The 25,210-nt window shown below is 36.4% G+C and overlaps 1 long non-coding RNA gene across 1 annotated transcript; it reads left to right on the top strand.

The window, feature by feature from the left end:
• The first annotated feature begins 65 nt into the window (after positions 1-65).
• LOC103610774 lies at positions 66-19,883 on the top strand. Its single transcript, XR_552238.1, has 4 exons — positions 66-169; positions 9,213-9,266; positions 9,995-10,045; positions 19,823-19,883. It is a non-coding gene; the product is annotated as an uncharacterized LOC103610774 (long non-coding RNA).
• The last annotated feature ends 5,327 nt before the right edge of the window (positions 19,884-25,210 follow it).

Genomic DNA, 25,210 nt, shown 5'->3' with positions numbered 1-25,210 from the left:
GGGGCCGGCCGTGGAGTGAGGGGCGCGCGGGTGACAGGTGCGGCGGGAAGGAGGGCGGCGACTGCGACGGCAGCGGCAGCCCGAGGCCTGAGGGGAGGGGACCCGCAGCGGCGATGCTGGAGACCCTGCGCGAGCGGCTGCTGAGCGTGCAGCAGGATTTCACCTCCGGGTGGGTATACGGTGGGCGACGGAAAGGGACCTGAGGGGGCCGGGGCCGAGGCGGGCGGAGGAGGCGGGCGGAGGAGCCGGGCGCTGTACGGGATGCCCCTGCCTGCCTCCCTCCCTCTCTCTCTTCGCCTCACCGCGCTCCCGGGTCCCGCCCCGCAGCTCTCAGCCCCGCCCCGTCCCGCCGAGGAAAGTAACGAACTTCCCGGCGTTGGCGGCCCAGAGTAACTTAGGTCGCAACGCGCAGGCTCTGATCGGCCCCCCGGCTGGGAAGTGGTGGGCAACGCGCGGCTGTGTGCGCTGGGGATGCCCCGGCCCCCCTCGGGCCCCCTCCGCTCCCCTCCCGGCAGCATCAGCCCGGCCGACGAGGGGAGTCATGTGAGAGGGGAGCGCGCCTCCCCGCTTCCGCCCCCGCGGGACGGTGGCGCTGCGGCCCCTCGTCCCCCGACTGCGAGACACTTGCCCGCTGCCCCCTCCTCTCCCTCCGCTCCCTCCGCCTCCCCAGGCCGGGGTCCGCCCGGGCCGAGCCGTCCGCGTCCCAGCAGCGCTCCCGCTCGGGGCCGGCCTAAGCCCTGGCGAGGCTGGCCGCCTGTTCCCTTCAGCCTTCTCTCTGTACCTTTGCCCTGGGTTTGCCGCCTCGGTGAAGGAACTCTTGGGCACGAGAAACAACAGAGCTATGGCAATGCTACTGACAACCAGTGGTTAAGGGCACAGATCAGGCGGTTCCCAAACTTTGCGTAGAAACACCTGGGAACCTTTCACAATCAAGACGCCCGAGTCGCACCCCATACCAGTTAAACCAGAATGACTGGGCACGGAGTTTTAAAGATGCCCAGGTGCTTCCAGTGTGCGGCAAAGTCTGGGAACCAGAGGCCTAGACTCTGGCGCCAGACTGCCCAGGTCCTCATTCTGGCTCCATGACTTAACCAAATGTATTTTTGCAAATTACTGGAAATGTCTTGACTCATTTCACTGTTTCTGTGCCTGTAAAATGGGGACGATGCTGGTGCTTATCTCATGGGATTATTCAGATGATTAATGAAGTAACTGGGAGTAAGCACTGTGACTATTATTAATTTAGTAGTTTATTTTAATTTTTTAATTACTTTAGAAAGGGCGTCGCCTTTATAAATGATCTGTCACCTTTAGCTTACACATCCTTTTGGAGAATCCTCTGAATGTGAGGTCATCCCAATCATAGTATGTTTTAAATTTCTAATGGGAAAGATGTTAGCCAAAATGTTATCTTATGGGAAAGAATGTTTATACTCTTTGTCTGTTGGGTACTGAAATAGTAACAAACTGGCAAATACTTGAGCACTAACCACATGTAAAGCATTTTTGTTTTAGTTTGGTGTTCTTAAGAATACTAATTGTAGATGTTCTAGGAGTCATTCATTGATGGGTGTGCTCGCATGCTTGCATTTTTTTCTCCCTATAAATTTAGAAAAAAATAACTTATTTTCAGAGTGTAAATTATTGAGAAAATTTTGGTAGCATGCTGGAATGGTCTACCTGTAGCATGAGAGTGGCCAAAGGTTAACCCATCTGCCTGTGCTGTTACTGCTTCAAGGAGTTCCTTGATGGCAAAACAGTCCATCTTCTGTAGTTACTATAACTGTCTAAGTCATATGGTTGCCTCAGAACCCATTTATGCTCCTGACCTTTGCTTGAGAAGGTTTCTTGCCTAGGAATACACATTCTGGACTGGGCTCTGGACTGTCCGGGCCCAAACCATCCTGGGGACATCTGGGTAACCCTAAAAGTTTAGAGTTTACTCAGGCAGAGGGACCAAGGGGATCTGGTTAGAAACTGACTTGACTTCTTGAAGATGCCATAGTCTAGGGCCAGTTTGGAATTAAACATCCTGAGAGGACTTCATTCCATTTAGGTCCTTTGTTGGTTTCCTCTTTGACCAGGTCATTCAGCTAACAAACCACTGGGCTGTCAGCATATGTCAGCCTGTCACCTGGAAGAGAAATAACTCATATCCAAGTGATGTCTGTCTTCCAGTTGACCAGCAGCTCTAAACTCTGATGTTTTCTTTCTTCAGAGCCTCAATTTCCTACACAATTCTTAAAAAGAAAAAACCCACTTAATTCATTTTTTTTTTTTTTGTCTTTTTTTTTTTTTTTGTCTTTTTTTTTTTTTTTTTCTCCCTGACCAGTAACGGGATTGCAACCCTCAGTGTCGCGCCCGTACTGGGGCCTGGCAACGGGATCGCAACCCTCGGTGTTGCGCCCGCACCGCGCTCAGCCAGTGAGCGGGAACCAGTCTCCACATGGGATCCGCACCCTCGTCGGGAGCGTCGCCCCGCTCCCAAGCGGCGCACTCTCCAGTGCGCCCCCGGGCCGGCCCCCACTTAATTCATTTTTTTTTTTTTTTCTCCCTGACCAGTAACGGGATTGCAACCCTCAGTGTCGCGCCCGTACTGGGGCCTGGCAACGGGATCGCAACCCTCGGTGTTGCGCCCGCACCGCGCTCAGCCAGTGAGCGGGAACCAGTCTCCACATGGGATCCGAACCCTCGTCGGGAGCGTCGCCACGCTCCCAAGCGGCGCACTCTCCAGTGCGCCACCGGGCCGGCCCACACTTAATTCATTTTATTAAACTCTCCCACATTCAGTTTGAGATCAGCCTATTTTACATAATTGAATATTTTTTCCTTGCTGAGAAAAGATGAAATTAAACACAGCACACATGTGTCTATTGCATAGAGGCACTGAAGGATTCAAAGATGGAAGGGACATGGCCCTTGCCACCCAAAACTATTACTTTGGGTGTTTATAATCCAGAGCAGCTGCCTTCTAAATAATTGGCAAAAGTGTTCGGGTTGCCCAGGGGAATTATTAGAAGGCCTTGTACTGTTCTGAGTTCCTTCAGTGTGGCCAGTGTTGCTCCTACAGTCACCCAGAGCAATGTCCTCTCCTTGGAGCTTTTCTGCTCATTTTCAACTTCTGAACATTCATGTAACTGGAGCTTTACTCTAGACAAATTTTTTTGGTTATTTATTTTTTTTTTAGTAAAATAGGACTGTTCTTTAGAAGTCTCATAAGAAAATGTCACATCAGTGGTTAAAGCATATCCAGTGAACATAATCAATTTCTACATTGCATTCAAACAGAAAAAATGAAACTTACTATCATGATTCTTAAAGGGCAGTATAGAGATTACTGGTGTTCTGGGGCGGCGGGGAGACTCTAGGTTTTCCATGGACTTGTGGCCATTTTTGTAAATTTTATTCATAGTGACAATTATGTCAACATTGAGGAAAAACCTAGTAACTATATATTCTTTCTGCTGTAGGTGGGTGGTGGGCCATTCCAAAGGCCACTGGAATAAAGGGCATTAGTTCTGGGTGCCTCACTCAGAGATCTTTTTCCTTCCCCTGAGTCCTAATTTTATTTAACTCGGAATTCTTGAAGTCTTTTGGGGGGTCCACATAGAACATGTATTTTTTTTAGATAACTGGCTTGAACTCTGAGGGAAGCAGTTGGACATACTGAAACACATAGTTTAAATCTACTTGGGTTTTCAATTTTTACCTTGTTACCAGTTATGACCAAAGGCCTCAGGATTGAGGTATTCAGGCATGCAGTACCCTTCAGGGAACTGAAAATCAGATTTAATGAAGGTTTGCAGCTGCCTGTCACAGGCTGGTGTTTCCTGTTTGTAAAGCTCTGAGTTCCTGTAAGAAAAAAAAAAAAAAAAAAAAAAACTGTTTAATACTTGTTGCAGCCAAACAGTGGGTGTTTCCCCCTCAAAACCATCACTACTCCCTGCCCTCCACCCCTGCCCAGTGTCCTCCTCCTCCTCTCTTCTGCTCCCATGGTGTCAAAACTGCAGAAGGAAAGGATCAATAATGTAGCTCATAGTGTGGTCAAATGGTGACGTTTTTCCTGAAGTGTTGACTTTTCCAGGATTACTTACCTTTTTAATAAGGAGAAGAAAACTCAATATTCAAGTTGATTTAATAAATATTTACTGAGTTCCTGCTAAGTACCAGACACTAGGCTAGACATTTGAAGTACCCTTTTTCATAGATGCTTAAAAAAGATTTGAGATGTCATATGCTCAGTTTTGCCTAGTGTTTACTAAGCAGTGTGTATATATCTAAAACAGTTTCTGCCCCCTGGATGTCCTAGACTGGTGGCAGTGTAAAGCAAAGCAGAATGAACTGAATGTTAAAGATAAAAATGTTGTGGAATGTGAATCCAGGGGAAAGAGGCATTAGTTGGGATTCATTTACAGAAGACTTTAAAGAGGAAGTGGCTTCTAAACTGGGCCTTAAAAAATGAGGAGAGATTGTGACAGATTTGGGTAAGGGCATTTCAGAGATGGAAGCAGTCTTGGGAGATGAAACGGGAAGGGATATTTAGTTTATTACCAGGCGATAATAGAGGATCTTCATTGCTTTGTTTAATTAATTAATCAAATATTTATTGAGCTTTTACTCTGTGGCAGGCACTATTCTAGATGCTGAGGATATTACAGAGAACAAACCAGACAGCAGATAATGTCCCTACTGTGGCAGGAGGCAGATTATCTAGAAGGTTATAAGTACTGTGGCTAAATATCAGGTTAAGGCATAGAAGGCCCAGCTGTATTTCTGGAAAAGTATGTTTGCATTTCTGGAAGAATATGTTGGAAAGCAGTGTGATAAGAAGATTAGGTATGGAGAACAGGGAGATTATTTAGGAGGCTGTACTATGGACCAGTTGAGAAATGATAAGGCAGAGCTGGTAGAAATTTAAAGGTGGGAATGGATGTGACAGGCAATGGTTGAATTTGTCAACAGTGAGATGTGGGAGATGAAAAATTGCAGAAATGGAGAATGTTAATTTTGGGGTATTTTAGATAAATGGTGTCATATACCAACATGAAAGCATTTAAGAATAGGTTTGAGAGAGAAGGAGGAGTTGACAGTGAATTTGTTGTGAGGTAGTTGCTTGACATCCAAGAAGCAGTTGGAAATTTGAGACACTCATGAGAGAGGTCAGAACTGAAGTGGTGTGTTTGGGGTTAATGAGGATAAAGATGGTCTAAATCACTCTCCCTTTCCTGAGAGTCTGTGCGACTTTTGTGTGAATTTCTAAGCCTTTGGAGCTTAGGGGTCATTTATACTTTTAAGTATCATCAATGTTTTTGCTCTTCCCTGTTCTTGTTTTGAAAGAGAAAAAATTGATAAATACTAATGTGAAAATATAATAGATTGGGTTTGTGTTTGTAAACAGAATTTAAAGTTAGAATAATGTAAACATGAACATGGTTAAAAGGACTTGAGCATTATGATGAAATATGCTAATTAATGTTTTCATGGTGTTTTAAAGCAGTCATCCAAATATAGTAATTATCCTGATTTGAACGTCACATATTGCACACAGGTATTGATATTCAATGCTGTACCCCGCAGATATGTACAATCAATTATGTTTCAATTTAAAAAAATAATAAGGCAGTCATCCTTACTTTTCCTCATAGCTGATGATGTAGACCAGTTGGAAATTGAGGTGCAAATAAGTGAAATGCCACCTAGGTCACCCCACACAGTCAAGTCAGCTGGAGAAAGCAGATCTGTTCATCAGTCATTGTGAGGCTCCATGCATCATTCTGTTCATCTACTTCTTTTTAAGCTTCTTGCTGGTCACTTTCATTTCTTAGTAAGATGACTCCATTTTAGTATTTTCTACACAACTTAAAGAAATAAATGTGCTTGTACCAAATTAAGGTAAGTCTGTGGAGCCATCTAAAAATAAAATTATTGAACTGTTGTGATAAATTTGAGATTTAGTGCTTTGAACTTGAAAGTGTACATTAGTTGCCATTAGGAGAAAATAGTTGTCAGATGGCTCACTTAAGTCTGTGTATTAATATACTCCCACAGTAGCACTTCTGTCTTCCTGGGGGCGTTTGGAATCATGAAAAAAATTGAGGATGGAGCTGGGCAAGCCTTTTATACGAACTGGTGCATTGGGAACCTCCACTTTATTTCACTCTGGTCCATTAACATACATAGTTTTTCAGCTTTCTTGATGGTAAAAATTTTTATTAGACCTTTCATTTGAATTAGCTGTATAGTTTCCAGAACGCCACCAAGGTCATATCTTTATGGTTGATTGTAATACTCCCATTTTATGTTTGAAGAAACTGGGGTTTTCTCCTTAAATTAGTTTCTTTTCCAGTGTGTCATGACAGTGTGGGACATTAAATAGACTTTATGAGTGGGGTTGTTTCCAGTACAGGATCAGTGTGAGAAGCTTTAGTAGAGTTATTCCAAAGTAAAAATGGTAGGCTATGGCCAGCTGCCAAAAAGCAAAACAAAACAAAATGGTAGGCTACTTTCAGTTGAATTCTGGATTTTGAGGATGTATTTTAGAAATGAACTTTTTGCTTTTTGTTACTTCGTTAAATGTATCTGACTTTATATTTTTTTCATCTTAAGATAATAATAGCTGTCATAACCCTTCATCTTTTTTTCTCTTGAACTTTCTTGACTGTTTCCAACTTTCTGCTAGCTACTTAATGTTTTCTCCAGCAGTTTCTATTGTAGGTTTTTGCACATTGATGATTTCTTTGGAGAAGGTGTGGTAAGAAAAGATGAATATTTAAAATATTAAAATGTTTTTGTAGTTAAAAAAACTTTTTTACAAAGTTTCAAACATACCCATAGAATAACATAGTGAATCCCATATACCCATTACTCATATTCAACAGTTTTCAGATACAGTATTGCCACATGTGCTTTGTCCCGCTGTTTATTTATAAAGTAAATCTCAGACTTGTTTGTTACAGTCTCACATGTCGGTTTGCATAGCTTAAAAAAATACGGACACTACATAAATGCAGTGCTGATGTCATAGCTAACAAAATTAACACTAATTCTTTGATATTATCAATTATTCGGCCCTTAATCAGATTTCCTTGGTTCTTACAAATGTATTTTTATAGTTTGTTTAAATCCAGATCACATGAGTTCCACACGTTATATTTGGTTAAAGACCAATTTTTAAAGCAGATGGTTGTTAAGGAGCCACATGGGAAAGCTAATTGAATCTTCCAACAATTTTATTTTCAGCTCCCTGTAACACTCTTCCTTTCCCTTTTACACCAAAGTAATTTCTTCTTTTTTTGAGGGGGGAAGGGGGGATAAACTTAGTATATTACAGTTTAGAAATTAAAAGGTTGTTTTGGAAATAAATATTTGAAATACCAGCCTAGAGATTTGCTAGATCACATAATTAGAGTGGTCAAAAAAGGATCTTAGCAATACCCTTTTACATCTAACTGTGTAGAATTGTCCCAAATTACTAAAAATAATCCTAGAATCGTTTTGAGTATTACTCACTGCTGTATGTAACTATTCTAGGATACTTCTACCTGGGATGTCTCAACTAAGTGCCTTTCTTGAATTTTGTAGTGGAAATGGTAGAGCATGGCTATCAAAATATCTTTCCCTAGCTTTTGCTTGATCTTAGTTTAAACCAGACTTGCTAATTTCCAAGGTAAACTTAGTTAGAATTCTGTACATTTTCCTAGACTCATCTGGAGAGATATGCAAGTTAATTTTGAATTAAAGAGATTGCCAAATCTTTTGGATACTATATAGAAATTAATCTCATCAATATTTTATTTTTTTTGAAAAAGATCATGGAGTAATATAAAACTCTTTGTATGAAAGTAGCATTCCAATTTGGTTAAAAGATGCATTTGATCAGCAGTCCCTTTCTTGTGCTTCACCAAGCATTATTGACCTCGGGAAAAAAAAAAAAAGATGGAATTCTGTTAGGGCCTGCATGTATAGATATGCAGGTTGTACACTGTACAATGCAGGGTTGAGGCATTCTTGTAAGCGTCAGCTTGTATATTAAGACAATTTCTGGCTGGTGGCAGTAAAGTGTCTTGAGGAAAGAGTACCTATTTATATTTTTGCAAAGACTTTGTAGGGGCTAGCAGTGGTACTGTGGCCTGTGTTTTAGGTTCTATTTAGAAGTGAATATTTGTTAAAGTAATTAAATTAAGAAGAACATGTATAGCAGTATCTCATTTTATGTGAGATTATCTCATAATTTAGCACTTGCTTATTGGCAACCCCAATTATATGTAACGGAATCTACAGCCAAAAGAAAGTAAAACTGGGCCAGTGAAACAAAAATAAATTGTACAGTGTATTCATATTTTAAATATTTCAACTTCATATTTTAAATTTAGAAAAGCCCATTAATTTAATTTTATATATGCGGTTCTAGCCCATTTATCTGTTTTCCAACTCAATAATTTAAAAACAGCAAATAGAAGGGGAGAAGGCTGCTATTAATTAAATAGCTAGCAGAAGCAGTAAGTGGTAGCTGATAACCAGATGACCAATGGTAGAGATAGAAAATTTAGAAAAAATAGACACAGGAGCCCAGACACAAACAAAACTACCATAGATTGGTTTCAGATTAGTAAATGAGGATGTATTCCTAGCTTAGAAGCATCCGAGGAGAATGCTGTTTTGACACAAAATTCAGTCAGTGGTGTTCATAATAATGACCTATAGTTACCAGAAAATGTTAAATGGGATATCCAAGTCATCTTTAATGAATGAAATTTGTAATATTAGTTTAGAAAGATTTTTATCAATTAAATTTCACATAATGAGGGTGATTAAAGAGTTTGGAGTGCCTGGGATAGTATCTGCTTAATAAAGTATGCTGCTTAGATGTCTTTGTTACCTATCAAGTTTGCCTATGTGGACCACTGCTTTTTCTAACAGTGTCAGATAAATTAGGTGTCTCTAGTCTGATCACATTTAGGAGTCATTGTTTCTTTTAAAAAAGGGATTGGGGGGCAAGTAAAAATATAAAGATGTTTGCTGTGGAATTTTCCATTTGTGGTTACTGACATATAATAAACACTCATATTTATTGTCTGTAGAGGTGCTTAATTCTTGCTTTAAAAAAAAAAAAAAAAGCTTATCCAACCTAAAATTTTAACAGCTGTGAAAATTTGTGGTTGAAAAATCTCTTGACCTGTAAAATTTTATATTTTATATTTGTTGAATTATAGGCTGAAGACTTTAAGTGACAAGTCAAGAGAAGCAACAGTAAAAAGCAAACCCAGGTAAGCTTGTGCTAACATTTTAATTAACCATGACATAAATGTCGTACAACTTTTGGTTGTTCATAATAGAATAATTACTTAAATGGGTTTTAGAGTTGTTGAGTGCATCTGACTACAAAACAATTTATTGATTCTTTTCTAAATTTTGTAACACAGGACAATTTTCTGATAAAATTGTGAAATGTTTAAAAAAAGTGAAGTATAATTGTTTGACAATCAATGACTATTGTTTGATCATAATTAACCATTTTTAACTTGTATGTTAAGAGCAAAAGTTAAAGTCCTGCATTATTAAAAAGCAAATTGATAATGAAACAATACTTGGCAAGTGAGTCTCTAGCTATGTTATCTGCTTTATATGAAAACACCGATATTGTGGTGTTCTTTTCATTTTTTTAATAAAGTGTGTGACCAAATTTCACTTTGAACCTAGAGGTGATGAGCTTTGATTATGTATATTTACTCTTATTATCTAGCATTATATTAAAGTGTGTACTGTATTATATGCTAAAAACTGTATGGGGCAAAGTGATGGTTAATAGTACTCATATATTACAGTATATTGACTCTGAAATAAAACAGTACATATCTCTAAAGTTTAGATAAATTGTCATTAGTGATTTTAAAATACCTTACATTACAATTGACTGTCAAAATTCTTGTATGTAACTTTTTTTTTAGTTGGCTAAATCAAAGAATTTTAATAAAATCAGTGTTTCTTTTGGCAGGACTGTTTCATATTTGCCAAAGTACTCTGCTGGACTAGAATTACTTAGCAGGTGAGTGTTTAGAGAGAAAGATTATGCTTCTGACTATTTTATTGACTAAAAATATCTTATAACTTAATAGGTAGAAATCTTAAAACACCTAAATTTTACCTTAATATAGCAAATAGAAATTATTTACTTATTTTTTCCATTAAGGCTTTCACTTTTCATTGGCTTCACTTTTCAGTGGTTCAAAGGCCATTCACAGTTTGATCACTATTGTATTTACTTATTATGTGTATTTATTGTAAGTGTTGTTTCTTTGTTGCAAGAAAATTGATTCTGAATTTGAATCTTCAATAATTTTGTTTCCTACTTTGATTTGTAATTTTATATCATTTTTTCCCAATCCATTCCTATTGACACACAAATTAATATTAAAATACATGGTCGTCTTTGACATGACACTAAAAACACAAGCAACAAAAGAAAAAAAATAGATAAATTGGACTTGATGAAAATTAAAACTTTTTTGCTTCAAAGGACATCATCAAGAAATGAAACAAGCACCCACAGAATGGGAGAAAATATTTGCAAATTATATATTTAATGAAAGATTTGTATCCTGAATATATAAAGAACTATTATAGCTCAACAGTAAAAAGACAACCCAGTGAAGAAATTATAATTTTAAAAAATTGTGGTAAAATACATATAACATAAAATTTATCACCTTAATGTTCAGTTCAGTACTGTTATCACCTTAACCATTTTTAAATATACAGTTCAGTACTGTTGAGTACATTCAGAGATTGGTTGTGCATCCAGTCCTCAAAACTCTTTTAATCTTGCAAAACAAACTCTGTACCCATTAACCAGCAACTCCCTATTCTTCTTCCCATTCTCCCTGCCCCTGGCAGCCATCATTCTACTTTCTGTCCCTATGAATTTGACTACCCTCGGTACTGGATATAAGTGGATTATATAGCATTTGGCTTTTTATGACTGGCTTATTTCACTTAGCATAATGTTTCCAAGTTCATCCGTGTTGTAACGTGTCAGAATTTTCATCCTTTGTAAGGCTTGAGTAATATTCCATTGTAAGTATGTACCGCATTTTGTTTATCCATTTATCCTGTCGCTGGACACTTTGGTTGTGTCCACCTTTGGCTATTGTGAATAATGCTGCTAATAATATTTGTACATGTGTGTACGAATATCTCTTTGAGACTGTGCTTTTCGTTCTTTTGGGTATATACCCAGAAGTGGAATTGCTGGTTCATGTGGCATATGATAATTCTATGGTTAATTTTTTTAGGAACCACCATACCGTTTTCCACAGTGGCTGCACCGTTTTACATTCCCACCAGTGCACAAGGATTCCACTTTCTCCACATCCTCACCAACACTTGTTATTTTATGTTTTCATTTTGTTTTTTTATTATAGCCATTCTACTGAGTATGAAGTGGTATCTTGTGGTTTAGATTGGCATTTCCCTAATAACTGATGTTGGTGAGCATCTTTTCATGTGCTTATGGCCATTTGTATACCTCCTTTGGAGGAATGTCTGTTTCTTGCCCATTTTTGAATTGGGTTATTTGTGTCATTTTGTTGAGTTTTAGGTGTTCCCTACATATGATGGATATTAACCCCCTATCAGATGTGTGATTTTCAAATAATTTCTCCATTTCCTGTGTTGTCTTTTTACTCCATTGATTGTGTTCTTTGATGCACAAAAATTTAAAATTTTGATTAAGTCCAGTTTGTCTATTTTTTCTTTTGTTGCCTGTGCCTTTGGTGTCATATCGAAGATATCATTACCAAATCCAATGCCATGAAGATTTTCCCCTGTGTTTTCTTCAAAGGGTTTTATAGTTTTAGCTCTATATTTGGGTCTTTAATCCACTTTGAGTTAATTTTTGTATATGGTGTTAGGTAAAGGTCCAACTTTATTCTTTTGCATGTGGATTTCCATTTTTCCCAGCATCATTTGTTGAAATGAATGAATTTTTAAAATTTTTTTTAAAATTGTGATAAAAATGCATATAACATTAAATATATCATCTTAACCATTTTTAAGTGTACAGTTCTATAGTGTTGAGTATATTCACATAGTTGTGCTACCCAGCTCTCATTCATTGAGTGGTCTTGGCACCGTTTTCAAAAATAATTTGACCATATATACAAGGGTTTATTTCTGGGCTCTCTATTTCATTGATCTATATGTCTGTCTTTATGTCAGTAACTACACTGTTTTGTAGCTTTGTAGTCAGTTTTGAAATCAGGGATTATAAGTCCTCCAACTTTGTTCTTCTTTTCAAGGTTGTTTTGGCTATTCAGTGTCCCTTAAGATTCCATATGATTTTTAGGATGGATTTTTTTCTGTGCATGCAAAGAATGTCATTGGGATTTTGATAGGGATTGCATTGGATCTGTAGATCATGTTGGGTATTATTAACATCTTAATAATATTAAGTCTTCTAATCCATGAACATGAATTTCTTTTCATTTATTTACATCTTTAATTTCTTTCAAAGATGGTTTTGTAGTTTTCATTGTATAAGTCTTCCACCTTCTTGGTTAATTTAATTCCTAGGTAATTTTTGGATGCTATTATAAATGAAATTATTTTCTTACTTTTGTTTTTGAATTGTTTATTGTTGGTACATAAAAACACAACTGACTTGTGCTGATTTTGTTTATTCTTAACAGGTTATTTTGTGTGGAATCTTTAGGGTTTTCTGCAAAAGAAATCATATCTGAACTGATCATATGTGAACTGAAATCATTTTACTTCTTCCTTTCCAGTTTAGATGCCTTTTATTTCTTTTTCTTGCCTAATTGGCTAGGACTTCTAGTACTATGTTTATTAGAAGTGGAAAAAGCAAGCATTCTTGTCTTCTTCCTGATCTTAGCAGAAAAACTTTGTCTTTCACCGTTGAGTATGTTAGCTATGAGCTTTTACTTCATTGAGATAGTTTCCTTCTGTTCCTAGTTTGAATGTTTTTATCATGATAGTGTTACACTTCCCACTGTGTAACAGAGATGAAAAAAGGATTACTCAAAGCACCATGAATGCATTGAGAAGCCCGAAGGGTCTGCATCCCAGAGAAAATTGGGTACAGCCACCATTCAAAGTTAGCTTCTATTTTTTACTGTAAAGACAAGGAAGTTTCACAAGAAAATTCAGTTGATTCAATCATTACAAAAGGACACAAGGATATGGGCAGTGTTACAAAAGTTATCTATGGTTAAGTATAGCTTAAGCAATGGAAACTAGTAACATCAGTAAAATTAATGATGTGACATTCCAAAGTACAATTAGTGAAAAGCTAAGTTGGTCAAACTGGTTCATTACCTAAAGTGTAACCTCTCCTTAAGAAAGAGTTACATTCTTATGATAAAATCTAAGTACAATTATTTCTAAAGTTTCCCCCAACAGACAGCTTGCCCCTAGCATTTTTTTTCACATCTTTTCCTTCAGCAGTTCTGAAAATCTCTTAACAGTATCAGCATGACAATCACCTGTTAACTCTAAAATCATTAAAGTACACAATCCCATACCTAAGCAATGATTAGAGTTGATTAGATGGGCTGTGGCCCCCTACGCAAGGGCTTTTGCCCCAATATGTATTTACCTAAAAACTCTATTCTAAAAATTAAATGAGAATCAACATTATTTAATTAGAATTGATTAAATGGGCTTTTGCACTCTATCTGTAGACTTTGGTCTTCTATCCGAGGGCTTTTGCTTATTCTTTCATTCTGTTAGTAAGGTGATAGATTTTTATATATTGAACAATTCTTGGATTCCAGGAATAAATCCCACTTGATCATGGTATATAATCCTTATTATATGCTGCAGGATTCAGTTTGCTAGTATTTTGTTGAGGATTGGTCTGTAGTTTCCTTTTCTTGTAGTGTCTTTGTCTGGCTTTGGTATCAGGGCAATGCTGGCCTGGTAGAATGAATTAGGATGTGTTCCCTCCTCTTCATTTTTTTTTTTTTTTTTGGAAGAGTTGGAGAAGGATTAGTGTGGGTTCTTTTTAAAATGTTTGGTAGGGCTGGCCAGTTAGCTCATTTGGTTAGAGTGGGGTGCTGATAACACCAAGGTGAAGGGTTCAGATCCCCACACTGGCCAGCTGCTGGGGGTGGGAAATGTTTGATAGAATTAACCAGTGAAGCCATCAGGTCTGGGTTTCTTTTGTTTTTTTTTTTAAATCTTAAGGTTTTTGATTTCTGATTCAATTTACTATTTTTTCAGAGTTTAGACTTGGTAGGTTTTGTGTTTGTAGGAATTTTTCCACTTCATGTAGGTTATCCAACTTATTGGCATACAATTGTTCATAGTACTGTCTTATAATCCTTTTTATTTCTGTGGAATTGGTAGTAATCTCCTCACTTTTATTTATGGTTTTAGTAATTTGATTTCTTTTTTTCTTAGTCAATCTAGCTAAGGGTTTGTTAATTTTGTTAATCTTTTCAAAGAAGAATATTTTGGTTTCATTGATTTTTCTCTTTTTTTTCCTGGCTTATTTATCTCTGCTCTAATCTTTATTATTTTCTTCCTTCTGCAAGCTTTTGGTTTAGTTTGTTCTTTTTCTAGTCTGTTACGTTTTAAAGTTAGGCTGTTGATTTGAGATCTTTCTTCTTTTTTTAATGTAAGCATTTGTAGCTATAAATTTCCCTCTCAGTACTGCTCTCCCTGCATCCCATAAATTTAGGCATGTTGAATATGTACTCAGTTGTCAAGTAGAATGTTTGCCATATGTCTGTTAGATCTAGTTGTTTTATTGTGTTGTTCAAGTCCTCTCTTTCCTTATTTGTCTTCTGTCTGGTGGTTCTATTCATTATTGAAAGTAGGGTATTGAATTTTTCAACTCTTGTTGGAGAATTGTCTATTTCTCCCTTCAGTTCTGTCATTTTTTGCTTCAATATATTGATGGTCTGTTATTAGCTGTGTAAATGTTTCTAATTGTTACTTCTTCTTGCTTTATAGACCCTTTTATTAATATATAATGTCCTTGTTTGTCTCTTAATTTTTTTAAAGTTATTTTGTCTGATATTAGTATCACCATCTGTATTAGTCTGTTTCTGTTGCTTATAACAAAATACCTGAAATTGGGTGATTTATAAAGAAAAATGAAATTTATTGCTTACAGTTTCTGAGGCTGGGAAGTCCAAAGTCCATCTAGATGTGGTGACAGTGACCCTGGGGTCTTCACATTGCAAGATGGTGGAAACAGAGAGAGAGGGAGAGAGAGAGATTCTCTTCTCTCTTCTTTTAAAGACCTCAGAACCATGCCTCTGATGACCATTTTTAACTCATCCACTACAGCATAGTCCTACAATCTAATTACCTTTTGAAGGCCCCACCTTTCAATTATCACAATAGGATTTCCCACCCTCTTAACAGTCACAGTGGGGGCCAAGTTTCTAATACATAAAACTTGGGAGACACAATTCAAGCTTCAGTGAGTTTAGGGGGGACATAATTCAATCCACTATACCATCCATGTACTCTCTTGGTTTCTATTTTCATGGAATATCTTTTTTTTCATCCTTTACCTTCAACATGTTTGGGTCTTTGGATCTAAAGTGAGTTTCTTGTAGACAGTATATAGTTTGAGCATTTTTTAAAAAAAAATCCTTCTGCCGATCTCTGTTTTTTGATTGAAGAGTTTAATCCATTTACATTTAAAGTAAATACTAGTAAGGAGTAAAGGAAAATAATTACTAGTAATTACTAGAACTTGTGTCTTTTTCTTACTTCTTTTCTATATGCCTTATAGCTTTTCTGTCTCATTTTCTGAGTTACTATCTTCTTTTGTGTGTAATCAATTTTTTTGTAGTGAAACACTTAAGTTCTCTTATTTCCCTTTGTATACAGTCTATTGCGATTTTCTTTGTGATTATCATAGGGAATACATATAACATCCTAAAGTTATAACACACTAATTTTCATTTATACAAGTTTAACTTCAATAACACACATAAAAACTCTGACTCTGTATAGCTTCATTCCCACCCACTTTTAGTTATTCATGTTACAAAATTACACCTTTATATATGTGTGTGCAAAAACAGACTAATAACTGGTTTTGTTTTTTGATGCATTAGTCTCCTAATGTAGAAAACAAAAAGTGTAGTTACAAATAATAGTTATATAATATTAGCCTTGATAATTGTGCATATATTGTCATATATTGAGGGGTCTTCAAAAGTGCATGGAAAGATTCATATTATCTTGATTCCATTTTGAAGTACCTCATATTTCTTTTGCCAGAGATCTTTATTTCTTTACATGGCTTTGCATTACTGTCTGATGTTCTTTCCTTTAACCTGGAGGACTCCCTTTAGCATTTCTTGCAGAGCAGTTCTAGCGATAACAACCCCCCTCAGCTTTTGTTCGTATGGGAATGCCTTAATTTCTCCCTCATTTTTGAAGGATGGTTTTGGTAGACATAGGACTTTTTGTTGAGTTTTTTCCCTTCAGCACTTTTAATATATTAACCCTACTGCTTCCAAGGTTTCTGATAAGAAATCTACTGATAATCTTACTGGAGATTCCTAGTAGCAACTTCTTGTTGCTTTCAAGATTCTCTTGAAAATCTTTGTCTAGTAAATCCATCATCTGGTCTTTCTTGGGGGCATTTTCTATTGATTTACTTTTTTCCTTTGAAAGGGCCATACTTTCCTGTTTCTTTGTATGCCTTTTTAATTGAAAACTGGACATTTGAATTGTGTACTGCAGTAACACTGGAGATCAGATTTTCCCCTTTCCCCAGGGTTTGCTCTTTCTCTTTTGTTTTTTGATTGTTGTAGTGTCTCTGTACCTGTGACCAGCCTGAGGTGTAAACTTGAGGTCTCCTTAGATCTTTTATGAGCCTGAGCATTCACTGGGCAGTTGAACTGGGCAATGTGTGGTGACAGCCTATATTTACTTGTATTTGTGGTTGTGTTTGAATGTCCTCGTCCTTAAATATCTGGTTCCTTAAGAGGGAAAAGAGAAAAATGAAGGGAGACAAAAACCAGATGTGGGCCTTTTAAATCCTCTGAAAGTCACTTTAGTCAGAGTAGGAGGGATTTGCAACAATGGCTGCCTCTGTGTCTGCACCTCTCTTATCAGAAGCAGTAGTCAGTGACCAGAGCACAGATCCCTGATATTTGGAGGACAGGGTTCTTATTGGCCCACCCTGGCTTCCACAAACTGTGTACAAGCTACTTCAGGAATGAGTGTATGGCTTCCTGCCATGGGGTTTGGGGATGGGTAGTTGCTACTATGCTAGGAGATGAAATTGACTGAAAATAACCTAAATTCACCTTCTAAGCTTTCCCCTGGAAGTTGCAAGCCTTCAATAGACTCCAGAGTTTCAAATTAGTTACATCACACAGATTCTGCCAGTGCAATTGTGGTCTAGGTGGGAGACAGATTCCTGGTGCTTCCTACTTTGCCATTTTGCCTCTACCTCCTAGATAATAATTTTTTAAGTGATGTAGTATAACACAGTCAAGAAGTAGTCTCCTATATTCCCATAGCTCTAATGCTTTATAATTAGCACTTTCCTTCGTCTACCTAACAAGGTAATTATTTACGTGTGTGTTAGTCTTCCTGCCTGTATTGTGAACTCTTCTACTAGTCTTGCCATGGTATATATAGAAGATGTTCAGTAATTGTTGGAATGAATGAATTATTACATTATGAGTGGAGTTTCTTTTCCATTCCTTTAGCATTGACTTCAAATTTTAAATATAGTTTGAACATAGGAAAATGGAAGGAGTTTACTTCCAGGGTCTTTATCTCACCAAAATGGTGTGGTAAGGTCATCCATCTGTTGAAAGTGATTGGATGGGGATGGGTTTCAAGGCTGTGTGAGATGTATAACACCTGCTGTGTGTACTATAGGGCACAATCTAATAGGAATGAATGTTTTAAAGTGCTGGTTGGCAGGTAAGGCCCATGCATGCTTGGATGGCATGCATTTGTAATTGACCGCATGCCTTTCTCTAACAGTGCTCCACAGTGTAGGAGTAGAGCAGAGAAAATGAATGGTTGGGATAATCTAGGTTTAGAGAATGGCAAAGACAGTAGGAAAATCATGCACTAGGTGCTGAACTAGGAAGGTAGATGTAAGGGAAGGTAATATAATGGCAAGGACAGTATGGAGAGCATACATAATAAGGGGGGGAAGGAGACAGTGAGAGATAGTAGGAAAAGAATGATCTGGAGTCTAAATGGCAAGGATTAATTTGCTCTTTCCCACTCACTGGAGAAAGTGATAGAAAATTTTATGATGAAGCCCTGAATTTTTAACTTGCAATTAGTGTGTTTATTCCTTCACTCAACAGATGTTTAATAAATGTCTGTTATGTGTCAGGGTCTGTACTAAGTACTGGGACAACAAAGATGCAAAAGTAAAATTCATCTCAGCAGTTCTGGTTCCTGAGTGCCTGGCATTCAATAAATACTGATTTTAATTGATACTTAACACAGTCTGATACACCAGAGAAAATGTTCAAGCTTTCTGTTAGTCAACAATAACAGCAGGACTGTATTCACTATGTGACCTTCCACCTTGCTTTTTATTACAGGCAGGTTCTAGTATAGTCTGTTTTGATTATTCAGATTTATTTTCCAATTTAAATTCAACAGAAAAATTGTGAATCTCTACATGATGAGGGGAGGCAATATAAACTCATCAAATATGTATGCCATTTGGAGAATTATCAGTTGGGTAGCTAGAATTTTAGATAAGATGAGAAATCAAGTTTTACATCAGCAACTGTATGAATAATAGTTCAGAAATAGTTTTTGTTTTTGTTTTTTCACTTTTCATTTTGAAATAATTTCAGACTTAGAAAAAAGTTACAAAAATAGAACAAAGAATTACAACTTTCCCAGTGTTATATTACATAACCACAGTACAATATTCACAATCAGGACATTAACATTGGTAAACAATTTAATCTACAGACCTTAGTCAAATTTCATCAATTGTCCCACTAATGCCCTGTTTTCTGGACTAGGATCCAATCCTATTTAGTCACCACATTTCTCCTTATCTTCTTTAATCTAGAACAGTTCTCAAATCTTTGTCTTTGACCTTAACAACACTTTTGAGGAGTACTGGCTAATTATTTTTCAAAACATACATCAATTTGGGTTTATCTGCTATTTTGTGATTAAATTCAAGTTAATGCTTTTTTGGCAAGAATATCAGAATAAAATGTCCTTCCCAGTGCCTCCTATCATTACGCACATGATCTTGATGTGTCTTATTACTGTTGATATTAATTTTGATCACTTGGTTAAGGAAGTGTCTACCAGGTTTCTCTGCTGTTAACACTGATTTCCCCTTTTTAGTTAATGAATATCCTGTAGGGAGATACTTTGAGACTATGTAAATATACTGTTTCTCTCTATACTTCTACCCACTAATTTTATCATCCATTAGAATTCTTTAAGAAACAATTATTACTGTTGTGTTTACCAAATGGTGGTTTTTCTCTTTCCATCATTTCTTATACAATTACCAATTGGAATTCTACTGTAAGGAAGAGTTTTTCTCATCTCTCCCATTTATTTATTTATTCAATTATTTATATCACTGTAGACTCATGGATTTTTGTTTTATTCTTTGAGTTATAATCCATTACAACCATTACGTTTTTTGTGGTCAAATTGCCATTGGAAGCTCCTTCAGGTTGACTTCTGTGTCTTTGCAACATTCCCACATTATTTTTTGAACATTTCCTTGTGGCACAATAGGATGTTCCAAGTTCATCTTTAGATAGTATTTCTTTTTAATGTGTGGTTTGCATTTCAGATTATTTTTTGCTTTTCTTAGGTATGAAGATACATGGGCTGCACTTCACAGAAGAGCCAAGGAATGTGCAAGTGCTGGAGAGGTAAAGAATTGGCTAATCTTATACCTGTGGTAAAATTTCTGTTTTCAGTGTCAAATGCTAGTTTTTAAAAAATTAGATATATAATTGTATTAGAATGTTTTGCAAGATATCTGAAACTGAATTTAGTAGTTTATTATGAGACTTCCTGAATAAAGCACCTTTTTACAGTTTCTCAGTCAAGTAATGTACTTTAGTTGGACTAGACAGTTTACAACTTTTATTCTAAGGACAAGTAAATATTTGATTTATCTAGGTATAATCCTTTGAATTTGAATCTGATGAATTTGCAATATGTATAAATTATAAGATGTAATCTCTTTCTACCCACTATTTAGAAATTGCTTATTTGGTCAAAAGCTTAACTAAGCTTAGTCTACGTAAAGTCATTAATTTGCTTAGCAAATACAAAATTTTGGCGATCATCCTCAATTCACTTAGAAATAAAAACTGCTTTCAAGCACTATGTATAGAGTATATAATGAATAAGAATGACTTGTAAGTAAAATTATTTGGTACATGTACTTAAAGATCTATTAGCCAAGATCAAAATCTCTGTGCTGTTGATGTCAGTCAAACTGTTTATCTTTCTAGAAAACATTTCTGTGATTCTGATATTTAATTAATTTAGACTCAGTTTCTTTACCATTTACCTAAATTAGTGAAGCTGCAATAGTTGTTTAGAACTTAGGAATATATAGGATGAAATTTAGGCTCTAGCATTTCTCTTAGAAGTTACTGAAAACGGGGGAGGATGTAGGTTTCTGGAAGTAAGGCAGACTAGATACTTTGGAAAACTCTACAGCTATAAAACACTTAAATGCTGAATGTATTTTTAGAAGTGAGCAAGGAATAAGGCACTCTCAGACATGATTTTAAAGTCATTGAAATTAAAAACCTAAAAGATGTGTTTAACAGGAATTATATGCAGCTGAAGAAAGAATTAGTAAAGTAAGAGTCAAAGAGATTACCACAAAGTATCTCTGAGATAAGAAAATGGAAAATATGAATAGTTATAAAAGGTCTTTAGGTTGTACCAAGTGAGACTGCCAATATTTGACCAGTTTTGATCGATAAAATAGCAGTTTCATACTGGTCAGCCCATATATCCAGTAAACATTCCAGAAAGAGAGAATGAGGGAGAGACAATATAAGAAAAGATAAATGGCTGATAATTTTTCATAAATGAGATATGTAAATCCTTAGATTCAGAACATACAACAAGCAACCAAGACAAATAATTATCCACACCTAGACACCTCATATTGAAACTACAGAACACTAAATGCAAGGAGAAGATCTCAGAACAACTAGAGAGAAAAGACAGATCACTTATAATTGAATGTGTTCCACAGCATAATACTGTTGTGAAGAATGAGGGTAAAAATAAGACATTTTTAGATATAAAACAGAGTTTTCTATCAACAGTTCCCCAATAAAAATTTCTAAAGAATGTATTTTAGGAAAAAAGGAAAATTGTTTTAGAAGAAGGTCTGAGATGTAGGAAGAAATAGTGGGCAGAGAAAATGTTAAACATAGATCAATCTAAACAAACAGTGGCCATATATAGCAGTTGTCTAATTTGTGGGACTAAAAGACAGAATAATAATACTGGATAACAAAGCATGTCAGCTAGAAGGCAAGTTATCAGAGTTCAAGCATTCTAAGATCTTTGTATTATTTGGGAGGAGTGTATAGATATTGATTAACCTCACATTTAAAGTTGAATATGGAGGGCAGAATTTCAAGGGTAACCACTAAAGAATAGAAATAGTGTCTATCTTCCAAAACAATAGATAAAAACTAGAATAATGAGAAAGAATTCAATCAGTGCAAAAGATGACAAGGCACCAGGGGAAAAAAATCATAACAAGCAAAATAAACAGAATAAGATAGTGAAAATAAATCTGAATATCAGAAATCACAATAATTGTAAGTGGACTAATGTTGCCTGTTAAAGAGCATATATTGAAAGACCTGGAAAAGTAATCTAGTTTATCTAGCTTATGAGCTACTTAAAGAGACACTCTCAGAACATTAGGACACAGAAAGGTTGAGTATAATTGGAGGGGAAAAAGATATACTAGATAAATACTAACCAAAGAGTGCTGATATGGTTATGTTAATATCAGTGAAATAGATGTGAAAAGAAAAAAGTGGTATGAGGAAGGAAAGGATTACTACATAATATTCATTTTCCTAAAGGGGGAAAAAGTCTAAACTTGTATGTACTTAATAAATGCCTCAGAATCTGTAAAGCACAAATAGAATTATCAGGCTAAAACAGATAAATCCATAATCAGAATGGGATAATTTTAATATATTCCTCTTAAGTGATAGGAAAAAAATACCAGATGAAATAAGTATAGATACAAATGATTTGAATAATGTGATTAACAAATTTGCCAAATGGGCAAATGTAGAGTACTACTCTGACAAATATACAACTTTTTTAAAGCACACCTGGAACACTCATAAAAATTGGCCATGTATGGGCCAGCCCGGTGGCGCACTGGAGAGTGCGCCGCTTGGGAGCGCGGTGGCGCTCCCGCCGAGGGTTCGGATCCCATGTGGAGACCGGTTCCCGCTCACTGGCTTGGCGCGGGCGCAACACCGAGGGTTGCGATCCCGTTGCTGGTCCCCGGTGCAGGCGCGACACCGAGGGTTGCGATCCCGTTACCGGTCAGTAAAAAAGACAAAAAGAAAAAAAAAAAATTGGCCATGTACCGGGCCACACAACAAGTCTCAGAAAGTTTCATATAAATGAAGTCACATGGAATATTCTCTGATCCCAGTGCAAATAAAGCTACAAGTCAATATAAGAAGACAATTTTGAAAACTCCCTATGTTTGGAAATTTAAAATATATGTTATGAATAATTTATTGCTCAAAGGAAAATGTTAAAAATTTAAGAATAGAACTGAATGATAATTACTACATTCATATAAACTTGTAGAATTTGCTAGCATCTACCTACAGGGAAATTTTATAAAGAAAAAAAGGCTGAATATCAGTGAGTTAATCTAACTTAAGAATTTGGAAAGAGAACAGAATAAACCTTGAAGAAAAAATGAAAGAGATAATAAGAAAAGTAAATGAAATAGAATACAAAAGTACTGTAGAAGCTAAGCAAAGCCAAAAGTTTTAGGAAAGACTAATGCATTAGTTAATAAATAATTACTTAATAAGTCTCTGGTGATATTGAGCAAGAAAAGAACAAATATGTAATTTTAAGAATTAAAAGGAATATACAGTTCAGCAGAGGGTAAAAAGTTTATGAACAACTCTATGACAAATTTGAAAACTTAGACAAAATGGCAAAATCCTAGAAATTTTTACCAAAACCAATTCTAGAAGCACTATAAATCCCAAATAGTCTTATAGCCACTAAAATTGTGTACTACTGATTAAAAATCTCTCCACTGAGAAAGCACCAGATCCACAGAATTTTATAGGAGAGTTCTATCAGACTTTCAGGAAATCTACCATTGCAATGTTATACCAACTCCTATAGTGAATTAAGAAACTGTGCCCATTTTATAAGTCTGGAATAACATAGATATGGAAACCCAACAAGGGAGGTATAATTAAGTGAAACTGGAGCCCATTGGCATTCATGAATAGATAGATGATGCCTTTATTTTGTTTATAATTTTTCTATCACTTAACTTCAGTAATTCATTTCTGAAAATGACATTTTCCATGCAAGCATTCTAGCCAGCTGCCTATTTTCCATATTTTAAGTTGGAAAAATTACAGTGTGTTTCATGTTAACCCCAAACCCTCAACCAAATTCCTTAAATATACAGTCAGCTCTCCATATTTGTGGTTTCCACATCCATGGATTCAACCAACCATGGATAGAAAATATCAGGAAAAAAAAAAATTCCACAGAGTTCCAAAAGCAAAACTTGAATTTGCCGCGTGCTGAGTACTATGTTGAATTCACACGGATGAAGTGATGTGTAGGCATTGTATTAGGTATTATAAGTGTTCTAGAGATGATTTAAAGTATATGGGAGAAAAAAATAAAGTATATGGGAGGATGTGCAAAGGTTATATGCAAATACTGTGCCATTTTATTTAAGGGACTTGAGCATCCTTAGATTTTGGTTTCCTTGAAGGGTCCTGGAACCAATCCTCCATGGGTACCAAGGGAAGACTATATTTATTTATTTTATTTTTTTGATGTAAGTAATCATTTCTTTTTTATTTTATTGATTATGAATATTCATGAGATACAAAGCTGATTGTCACCTCTCGGGCCCAAGCTGTGAAGGCCAGATTCATATTGGCAGCATACCCATTACCACAAATTGCATTTGTACCCCGTGTCCCCACCCAGTTAACCCCAACCTCCCTCCCCCTCTCCCACCCACTCCACTTTGCATCCCTAGGTATGTTCTTTCCCTCTCCAAGTCCAATGCATCACTGTGGTCTTTCTTTCCTTCCTTCTTTCTCTCTTAGCTCCCACATATGAGTGAGTACATGCGGTATTTATCCCTCTGTGCTTTACTTATTTCACTCAATGTAAGTTTCTCCAGGCTCATCCATGTTGTTGCAAATGGGAGAATTTCATTCTTTTTTATGGCTGAGTAGTATTCCATTGTGTATATATACCACAATTTCCTTATCCAATCATCCATCAATGGACATTTAGGTTGGTTCCATGTCTTGGTTATTGTAAACAGAGCTGCAATGAACATGGGAATGCAGGTATCCCTTTGACATGATGATTTCCATTCTTCTGGGTATATACCCAGAAGTGGGATTGCTGGATCATATGGAAGATCTATCTATAGTTATTTGAGAAACCTTCATACTGTTTTCCATAGTGGTTGTACTAATTTACAGTCCCAGCAACAGGGAAGACTATATTTAAAATCAGCAAAATGCCTATACATATGTAGCAATCGGTTAGGATATGAAATGCTTAAAACATGGTTTCCTGATTACCAAGTTTTGATATAATTGTTACTAAACGGTTGCTTTGTATACAGTAACATGGCCTGTCAACAGAAGAAACATAAGCCATGCATATGTATTGATGTGCTCTTCGTATTGTCTCAGGATTTTGATGTTCTTTTTTTTTTTTTAGAAGCAAAATTTTTTTTTTTTTAGAAGCAAAATTTTTTTTTTTTTAGAAGCAAAATTTTTTTTTTTTTAGAAGCTTTGGAATTTTATATAAATAAGGGTACTTCAAAAAGTTCTTGGAAAGATTTGTACATCTTTTCATTCTATTTTTCCATTAACTTTTTTTTTTTTTATATTGTCAATATACAATGTGGTTAGTTATTGTGTCCCATCACCAAAACCTCCCTCCCTCCTCC

Source organism: Galeopterus variegatus, unplaced genomic scaffold, assembly GCF_000696425.1.
Source record: "Galeopterus variegatus unplaced genomic scaffold, G_variegatus-3.0.2 Scaffold11769, whole genome shotgun sequence".
Classification (NCBI taxonomy): domain Eukaryota; kingdom Metazoa; phylum Chordata; class Mammalia; order Dermoptera; family Cynocephalidae; genus Galeopterus; species Galeopterus variegatus.
This window is presented reverse-complemented; position numbering and strand designations above follow the sequence as displayed.